The following is a 9,308-nucleotide window of genomic DNA, read 5'->3' as shown; positions in this document are numbered from 1 at the left end:
CTGTCTGGGGACTTTCTACCCCTTAGGTATAAAATAAGTCATTGTACTAAAGACGCATGTAGTTCCTCATAACTCAAAAATTCTATGTCTTTAGCTTTATAATAAACATATATTGCTATGAGAGCTTGGTACAGGGCACTTTGCCTGGGCTTTATAAACAGTTGTCTGATCAAACTTCTGTCATAAATGAATAATGGGAATCAATGAGCATTTATTTAATGAGTGGTTTATCCTCCTCCACTTCTCCCATCCTCTCAAAATGTACAGGTATATTTAAATGGTTGCACAGGAATCAGAAGAATTCAATATAGTGTTTTGTTGATTAGAAACAGAATAGTCTAGAGCCTGACAGACTTGTGTTTGAGTCCAAATTCTTCTCCTCATTCATGTGAATTACTTAATTCCTTTGAGGTTTAGTTTCCTTGTCTGTAAAACAGAGATGGTTATATCCCTTCATTGGATCATTAAGAAAATTAAATGATATAGTGTGTAAAGTGCCTGGCATATATTGAGTATCAATAAATCTCTATTGATTTTCTGCTCTTTGAATTTCAGATTTGCCCTTGAGTAACTACAGAAATCATGCTACACACAGGTGGCAGTTGCTGGCCATCTCTGGTGTGCCTTAGCTTGGAGGTGCATTACTCTGATTTCTGCCTCCATTTCACATGTCCTTCTTTCCTGTGTGTCTGTGTCCTGATTTCCCTCTCGTTATAAGGGTCACAGTCACTGAATGAGGGCCTGCCCTAGTCCAGTTTGACCTCATCCTAGCTTGATTACATCTGCAAAGGCCCTATTTCCAAATAAGATCACATTCACAGGTACTGGGTTTTACTTCTTCCTTTCCAATCTGCATTCATTTTGTTTCTTTTTCTTGCCTTATGATAGTAAATAGAACCTTAAGTACAATGTATTAGAGAAGTGCTGAGAGTGGTCATTCTTGTATTTTTCGTGATATTTGGAAAGAGTCTATTTTATCCCTATTAAGTATATTAGCTCTAAGTTTTTGATAGATGCCCTTTATTTGGATTCAGGAAGTCGCCTTCTATTGCAATTTGGCTGAGAGTTTTTTTTTAAAAATCAGGAATGGGTGTTGGATTTTAGGAAATGCTTTTTCTTTATCTATTAATATAATCATGTATTTTTTGGTTAAAATAATGAATTATATTGATTCTTAAAAAATTTTTATATTGATTCATAGTTTGATTGTCAAACTAACCTTTCATCCCTGGGATAAATCCCATTTGGTAATAATATATTATCCTTTCTGTATATTGTTGTATGTTATTAGTTAAATTTTTATTTATTATAGAATATTTGCACTAATATTCATGAGGGATATTGGTCATTAGTTTTCATTTCTTGTAATGACTTTGTTATGTTTTGGTATCAGACTAACAGTGGCCTCATAGAATGAGGTGGAATGGATTCCCTCTTCTTCAATTTTATGGAAGGGTGTTTATAGAATTGATATTATTTCTTCCTTAAAAATTTGGTAGAAATAACCATTGAAGTCATCTGGGCTTGGGGTTTATTTTGTTGAAAGGTATTAGCTACAAATTTGGTTTCTTTAATAGGTATAGGAGTACTCAGGATATCTGTTTCTTCTTGTGTGAGATTTAGTAGTTTGTGTGTTTCAAGGCATAAAGTTTTTCATATTTCCTTATTGTCCTTTAATATCTGTAGAATCTATAGTGTTGTTACTTCTTTCATTCGATGCTGTTAATTTGTTTTTTTTTGCCCCAGTTTGTTTGAGTAGAGGTTTACCAATTTAATCTCGAAGAACCAGTTTTTGGTTCAATTTCATTTTTCTATTTTTTCCCTTTTTTTCTATTTCATTCATTTTTACTTTGATATTTATTATTGCTTTCTTTCTAGTTACTTTGTGTTTAATTAATTTGAGTTCTTGTTTTTCTCAATGCTTAAGGTGGAACTTTAAGTCATTGATTTGACTCCATTCCATCTTTTCTAAAATAGGTGTTTAGTGCCATGAATTTCCTACTAATCAATGTACCACAAATTTTGAGATGTTGATATGTTGTGTTTTCACTTTGACCCAGTTTAAAATACTTTCTAATATCCTCTTTGATTTCTGTTTTGATCCATAGGATATTCAGAAATGTGTTTTTTAGTTTTCAACTAGCTTGGGATTTTCTTAAGCTCTTTATTTATCTTTATCAATCTATTATTGATTTCTAATTTGATTACACTGTGATTAAAACAACATACTTTTTATGACTTGGATCCTATTCCAGTTATTGAGACTTATTTTGTGGCCCAGAATATTGTCTATATAGGTAAAAGTTCAGCGTGCACTTGAATGTGTATCCTACTGTTGTTTGGTGAAGTATTCAGTAAATGTTAATTAGTTAGGTCAAATTGGCTAATGGTATTATTCAAATCTTTAAAATCTTCACTTATTTTGTGTCTATAAATTATTGGAAGAGGGGTTGAAATATCCAACTGTAATTGTGGGATTTTCTGTTTCTCCTGCAAGTTCAATTAGTTTTTGCTTCATATATTTTGAAGCTCTGTTTTTAGGTGCATAAATATTTAGGAATGTTATACCTATTGATTAATACTCACTTATAATTATTATTATCTTCTTTATCCCTACTAGTAATTTTTGCTTTTAAATATACTTTGATATTAATGTCACCACTCCAGCTTTCTTTTGATTAATGTTAATATGGTATATGTTTGTTCATATTTTTACTTTTAACCTATTTGTTTCTTTATATTTAGGGCATGTTTCTTGTAGCAGTATATAGTTGTGTCTTTAAAAAAAGTCTATCTGTAATTATTGATATGTTTTGGTTTAAATTGATCATCTTGCTATTTGCTTTCTGTTTGTCTCATCCATTTTTTATACTTTATTTCCCCCATTATCTTCTTTTTGTTGGATTAACTTAATATATTATGATTCTGTTTTACCTATATTGTTGACTTAACTAGATAGAGCTCTTTATTATAGTATTTGCTAGGTTTTATATTATATATCTTTAACTTATCACATTCTAACTTCAGGTAAAATTATACCACTTCATGAACACTTTATGAACTTTTCAATGGTATACATCTTTTTCTCCCTGTCCATCTTTTGTGGTTATCCTCCCTGTCTAATTTTACAACGGTTATAAACCATGTTTATTCTTTTTTAAAAAATTTATTTATTTTATTTTTGGCTGTGTTTGGTCTTCGTTGCTGTGCATGGGCTTTCTCTAGTTGCGTTGAGTGGGGGCTACTCTTTGTTGGGGTACGTGGGTTTCTCATTACGGTGGTTTCTTTTGTTGTGGCACTCGGGCTCAGTAGTTGTGGCTCGCAGGCTTAGTAGTTGTGGCTCATGGGCTTAGTTGCTCCGCGGCATGTGGGATCTTCCCGGACCAGGGCTCAAACCCATGTTCCCTGCATTGGCAGGCAGATTCTTAACCACTGCACCACCAGGGAAACCCCAACCATGTTTAATCTTACTATTATTTTTGTTAAACAATTGTCTTTTAAAATATATTTAAAATAATAATAATATATTTTCCCATTTTATTGCCATTTTTAGTGCTCTTTATTCCTTGTGTAGATCTTTATTTCTACTTGGTATCATTTTCTTTCTGCCTGAAGGACTTTTTAAAAAAACATTTATTGTAGTAATGATCTGCTGGTGACAAATTCTTTCAGTTTTCTGCATAAGTCTTTATTTCATCTTCTTGTTTGAAAGAAATTTTCACTAGGTATAGAGTTTTAGATTGACAGATATTGTTTCACTAGGTTTTTGCTTGCATTTTTTCCAGACAAGAAATCAGCTGTCATTCTTATTTTTTGTCTCTTTGGATGTAATACAACTTTTTTTCCCCTCTGACTAATATTTTTTCTTTATCACTGATTTTGAGCAGTTTAATTATGACATACCTTGGCATATTTTCTTCAGTTTCTTGTGTTTGGGGTTTCTAAAATTCTTGGCTCTATGGGTTTATAGTTTTCAGCAAATTTTAAAGAATTGTAGCCATTATTTTTTTCAAGTATTTTTTTCCACCACTTCCATCATCCCCCAAACCCAGAGACTCCAATTATACATATATTAGGGCTGCTTGATTTTGTCCTACACTTCATGGAGGCATTGTTCATTGAAAAAGCTTCTCTTTAGTCCATTTTGGGTAGTTTTATTGCTACGTATTTAATTTCATTAATATTTTTTCTTCAATGTCTAACCTGCTCTTAATCTTATCCAGTCTATTTTCATTTCAAATGTTACATTTTCTCCTTTAAAGGTTTAATTTGGATTTCTTTCTCTCTCTGTCCTCTCTACTTAAATCTCTGAATGTATGATATATAGCTGTAATAACTGTTTTAATGTCCTTGTTTTCTAATTTCAACATATGCATCAATTTTGAGTCATCTTTGATTTATTACATTTAAAAATTTATTTTCCTGTTTTTTTCGTCTGGTAATTTGTTACTGGATTCCATCTGTTGTAAATACTACATTGTTTGGTGTTTATAGAAATAATTTTTTTTTAATTTAGAAAAAATACTTTTTTATTACTATAAATATTCTTGTATTTTGTTCTGGAATACATTAATTTTGAAGGGTTTGGTTTCTTCAGCTCTTGCATTTACTTACGATTTGTTAGGTGTAACTGTAGCAGTGCTCAGTCTAAGGAGAATCACTCCACTAATAATACAAGACCCCTCTTTGTAGTCTACCCAAAACTCAGTGAATCATGAGGGTTTTCATTTTGGCTGGTGGGAACAGACACTATACGTGGCCTTGTGTGAGTGTTGGGCATTATCACCTCTAATCCTTTTGTGTGACTCTGCTCAGCTTCAGGAAGTTTCCTCACATACACTTGCTGATTATTACTCAGCTGAACACTGAGGGGTCCCTTTGCAAGCTTAGGAATTCTTTCTCTGTATATCCTTCTTCTCTTTGGTGCGCTGTCCTAAGAACCTTCTTCACAGACTTTTACCTCTATCTCCTCAAGTTACAAGGTACACTCTGCTCTGCTTAGATACCCTCTACTTGCACCATGATTTGAAACTTTCTTAAGGAAGTAAACTAGAGCAACTATAGATATCACCTTACTTGTTTTCTGTCTTTCAGTGATCACTGTCCTTTATTTCCTGATATCCCATGTCATGAAAACAATTTAAAAAATATTTTGTCATTTTTGTTGTTTCAGGCTGGTGTGTACATCTGGCCAGAAGCAGAAATTTTGAGTTGTCTTGAAACCTTAGTTAAATACTCTATGGATTTTTTTTTCAACTTCTCTATGCTTATATCAAATCTCCCAAATAAGACAGTGAACTCCTCTAGGACAGGGGATTCATCTTAAACTTGGGCATGTTCCCTGTAACACTGTGTAGTTTGCTGTAAATTTTAAAAGTTCCTGGTACAAGGGTAATGACTGCATAGGAATTATTTGCAACATTCTTTCTGTCCTTGTCTATCACACGATATTTAATAATGTCATCTTGAGTTTATTGTTATCTGTGCTCCTCTGACGGAGGAGGAGGGTTGAGTCAGTCTGGCTTTGAGTGAAAGTAGGTGTTACAGGGCCTGAGACCCTGGGTTGTAAATGAAATTTACAACTGGGTAGAAAAGTTAAAGACCAAATGTTGAGTGAAAGTCAGGAAAAGGAAATACAGAGGAGCCCAGTGACTGGGATTCCAGTGAGGAGCCAGAAGTATGGAATCTGGGAACAAGGATAAAGGGGGAAAAAAGCAGTCCTGCAAATATCCTGAGGTATGTGCTGGATGATATCCATTTGAATATTTAAAAAAAATCACCTGGTATAGAAATGGTAAAAAGAGTGAATCTGGCATAAAGAGACAGAAGTTTGATGGAAAACTCACTTGATGCACATTAACTCTAACCGGTTCCTCTCCCAATTCTGTTAGTGTGGCTCTAATCGCTACATTAGCTCTATAAACCCCACCATCCTGCTTATTCAGAGAGGTTTCCTGGCTCTGTTGCTTTATAACTAAGATATTTGTAAACATAATAAACACTCCCACAAAACATCCGTCTCAAAATTGGTTCCCTTTCTTCATAAAGGAGCCAGAAATTCTGATACGATCACAATAAAAAGATCATGCTGTTTGTTATACTAAGGGCGTTTCATTACCTTAGCAAGTGTTTTAAATGAATAATAAGTTTAAAACTCAAATAGAGTATTATAAGGTAATATCTCAAAACATTTCAGAATTATTTGCTCTTGTTCAGATACTATAGCTTCTAGGTAGAGCAGTGTCTGATAGGCCTTACTCAATATAACCATAAATTTCTGTGGTTTCTACCCACCCATCAGATTCCATAAAAGCCAGATAAAAATTCCTGAAGATCATTTAAAATAATAATAGAGCTATGTCCTGGCACTATGATGAAGGCCATGCAATATATTATCACATTTAATACTTGCAATAATGCTATGAAGTTGGTATTGTTATTATTTCCATTTACTAGAGGAAAATCCAGTATAGAGAGTTTAAGTAACTTGTCCAAAGTTGCTAGTTTTCAGGAAGATCAACATCAGATCTGTTTGATTTCAAATTTCTTAATCACTGTTCTGCATGATTTTCTCTCATTCTCTCTTTTGTCTCTTTTTTGGAGGGAAGGACTGAGCTACAAATTCAACAGGCTTTACATAATACCAATTTATCATTATTTCACTTAGTCAAAAGGTGCTATAGACTTAATGTTTTTGTCCCCCCAAATACATTTGTTGCAACCTAATCCCTAGTGTGATGGTGCTTGGAAGTGAGGCTTTGGGGAGGTGATTAGGTCATGAGGATAGAGCCCTCATGAATGGAATTCATGCCCTTATAAAAGAGACCCCCATCAACCATGTGAGGACATAGTGAGAAGATGGCTGTCTATGAACCAGGAAGTGGGCTCCCATTAGACACCAAAACTGCTGCCACCCTGATCTTCTTCCAGTTTCTCAGAGCTATGAGAAATGTCTGTTGTTTAGGCCACCTACGCTATGGTATTTTATATTTTGTTATAGCAGCTCAAATAGATCCAAGGCTATTCTAGAATATGTTCTTGGAATTCATCAAAAAGCCCTGACTTCTTTGTAATTAAAGAGTTTGCTTGAATTAGGAGTCTCTCTTCCACTCTCTGCTACTACCTTAAAAATGTATTCCAAGATAAAATGGCACTGTCTACCCATAAAAATTCATAAAACACAGTAGGTTTTCTATATTTTTGCTACTGTAAAATTCAGGTTAACTTTCCTTTTACTGGAACTCAATGCAAACGGAATATTCATGATTTATTGGGAGGGAGAGAATTTATCTGGAGGTTGTGGGTATTCCCTCACAATGACTGATAGGGGGCAGCAGAGGGCTTTACAAGTGAGCATGGCTGAGGCCAGATGAGAAAAGCTTTCCTTGAGTGTGTTGGGAGTGGGAATAGAGAGAAGGGTGAGCAGTGGTGGAAAGGGTTATCAGAAATCATGAAAGGCAGGAGAAAAAGGAATCAAGTCATGGGTGTAGCTAGGCCAGGTAGGAGAGAGTCAGAGAAATTGCCAATTAGAGTTGAAGATAACAACCAGTTAAATAGACAAAACCCCATCTGCAGGGCTTTCTGTCTAGTCCTATCCAGCTTCAAGCTATGAAGAACTATAATTACAGATTTAAAAAATCTTAGGTGGTACCAGTCACAATCTTATATACTTTATATTTGATATTATATTTGTTGATTATTTTTATTACATTTATTTGTTATATTTGTTACATTTATATTTATTATTTCTCATGAAACTATCATAAATTCTTTTTTTTATTTGAAATACAACTTTATTCTGATTCTAAATGAAAAGGAATGGGAATGACAGTAGAAAACAAGATTCTACCCCTGAATATAGTGATGTGACTGTAACAGTCTTATATTTGAAACTCAAGGAGGAAACAACTGTGTTGCAAAACAGCTAAATATGCAGGTCCAAAAAATGAAGGTTTTTTTTTTTTTTAACTGCCACATTCACTCCGAAGCCCATTCATCTCCTTTAGCATCCCAAAGATTAAGCACATGTTCTGCTTAGCTATATAATAAAGTGGCAAACACACTGCACCACTGACATCACAGAACAGTTGCCTATAAGACTAGACTTTGGACTCTGGGCTCCAGCTTCACTTTCTCACATGTCATCATCTTCATCTGGGAGAGCAGTTGTCTGAGCAGCCTCTAGATGATGCTTAGACCGCACTGCCAAGGCTGGGTCCATGACCACCTCTGGCGGGGTGAGAGCAGGCATGGCAATGAACTCCAAGTTAGGGTCTCTGATCAGTTTTATAGCAAGCCAGAGGAAGGGCTTTTCAAAGTTGTAGTTACTTTTGGCAGAAATGTCATAGTACTGAAGATTCTTCTTTCGGTGGAAGACAATTGACTTTGCCTTAACCTTCCTGTCCTTAATATCCACTTTGTTGCCATACAACATGATGGGGGTGTTTTCACACACTCGTACCAGATCTCTATGCCAGTTAGGCATGTTCTTGTAAGTAACTCTCGATGTTACATCAAACATTATAATGGCACAATGAGCTTGGATATAATAGCCATCTCTCAGTCCACCAAATTTCTTCTGACCAGCTGTATCCCATACATTGAACTTAATCCGTCCTTTGTTGGTATGGAACACGGGGATGGACCTCAACACTCAAGGTAGCTATATACTTCTCAGATTCACTAGTCAGATGACGTTTCACGAATGTATCAGTAGTTTTTCCAGTACCACCATCACCAACCAATACAAGTTTGAACTGAACTTGGGGCTCTTCTTGGGCAGCCATCGTGATGTTACTTCCAGAAACATCTCTGTGCCCTTCTGACTGAACTCATAAATTCTTACAAAAATCCTATGGTGGGGATTATCCAAATATTACAAAAAAAGAAACTAAGCAAGTGCAGAAAATTTGGGGTTAGATCTTAAGGCTAATCTAATCTCAGATCATAGGCTTTCTCCCTTAAATTCTCAACAAAGTGACAGTTTTCTTCCAGTAAAAGATTATTTCTGCACCCAGGAAATTTGAAGAAAATCAATGCAGCTGTATTTTAAAAATTCCAAGTTCCCTTTATAAATCTATTTTTTGTCTAAGCAATATTCTTTTTTTAAAAAAAATTTTATTTTAACATCTTTATAAGCAGTATTCTTTAGAATGCACTTATTGGAATGAAAATCTTTCCTTGGAGATTTGTAGTTCTTTGGGATACCGTTCAAATAATTTAATTATCAAATTATCTGAAGGTAATAAGAGAATAGTAGGTATTAGACTAGGGAGTCCCTCAGTTGCAGAGGTGTATGTGACCCTGAG

At 34.6% G+C, this 9,308-nt stretch overlaps 1 pseudogene across 1 annotated transcript; it reads right to left on the bottom strand.

Annotated features, from left to right (window-relative positions):
• Nucleotides 1-8,134: 8,134 nt before the first annotated feature.
• On the bottom strand, nt 8,135-8,786 carry LOC101289885 (GTP-binding nuclear protein Ran-like; annotated as a pseudogene). Its single transcript, XR_183487.1, has one exon. The product of XR_183487.1 is annotated as a GTP-binding nuclear protein Ran-like (transcript).
• Between the last annotated feature and the right edge of the window lie 522 nt (nt 8,787-9,308).

The sequence above is a fragment of the Orcinus orca genome, chromosome 13, assembly GCF_937001465.1.
Source record: "Orcinus orca chromosome 13, mOrcOrc1.1, whole genome shotgun sequence".
Classification (NCBI taxonomy): domain Eukaryota; kingdom Metazoa; phylum Chordata; class Mammalia; order Artiodactyla; family Delphinidae; genus Orcinus; species Orcinus orca.
The sequence above is the reverse complement of the archived record's forward strand: the minus strand, read 5'-3'. Positions and strand labels throughout refer to the sequence as shown.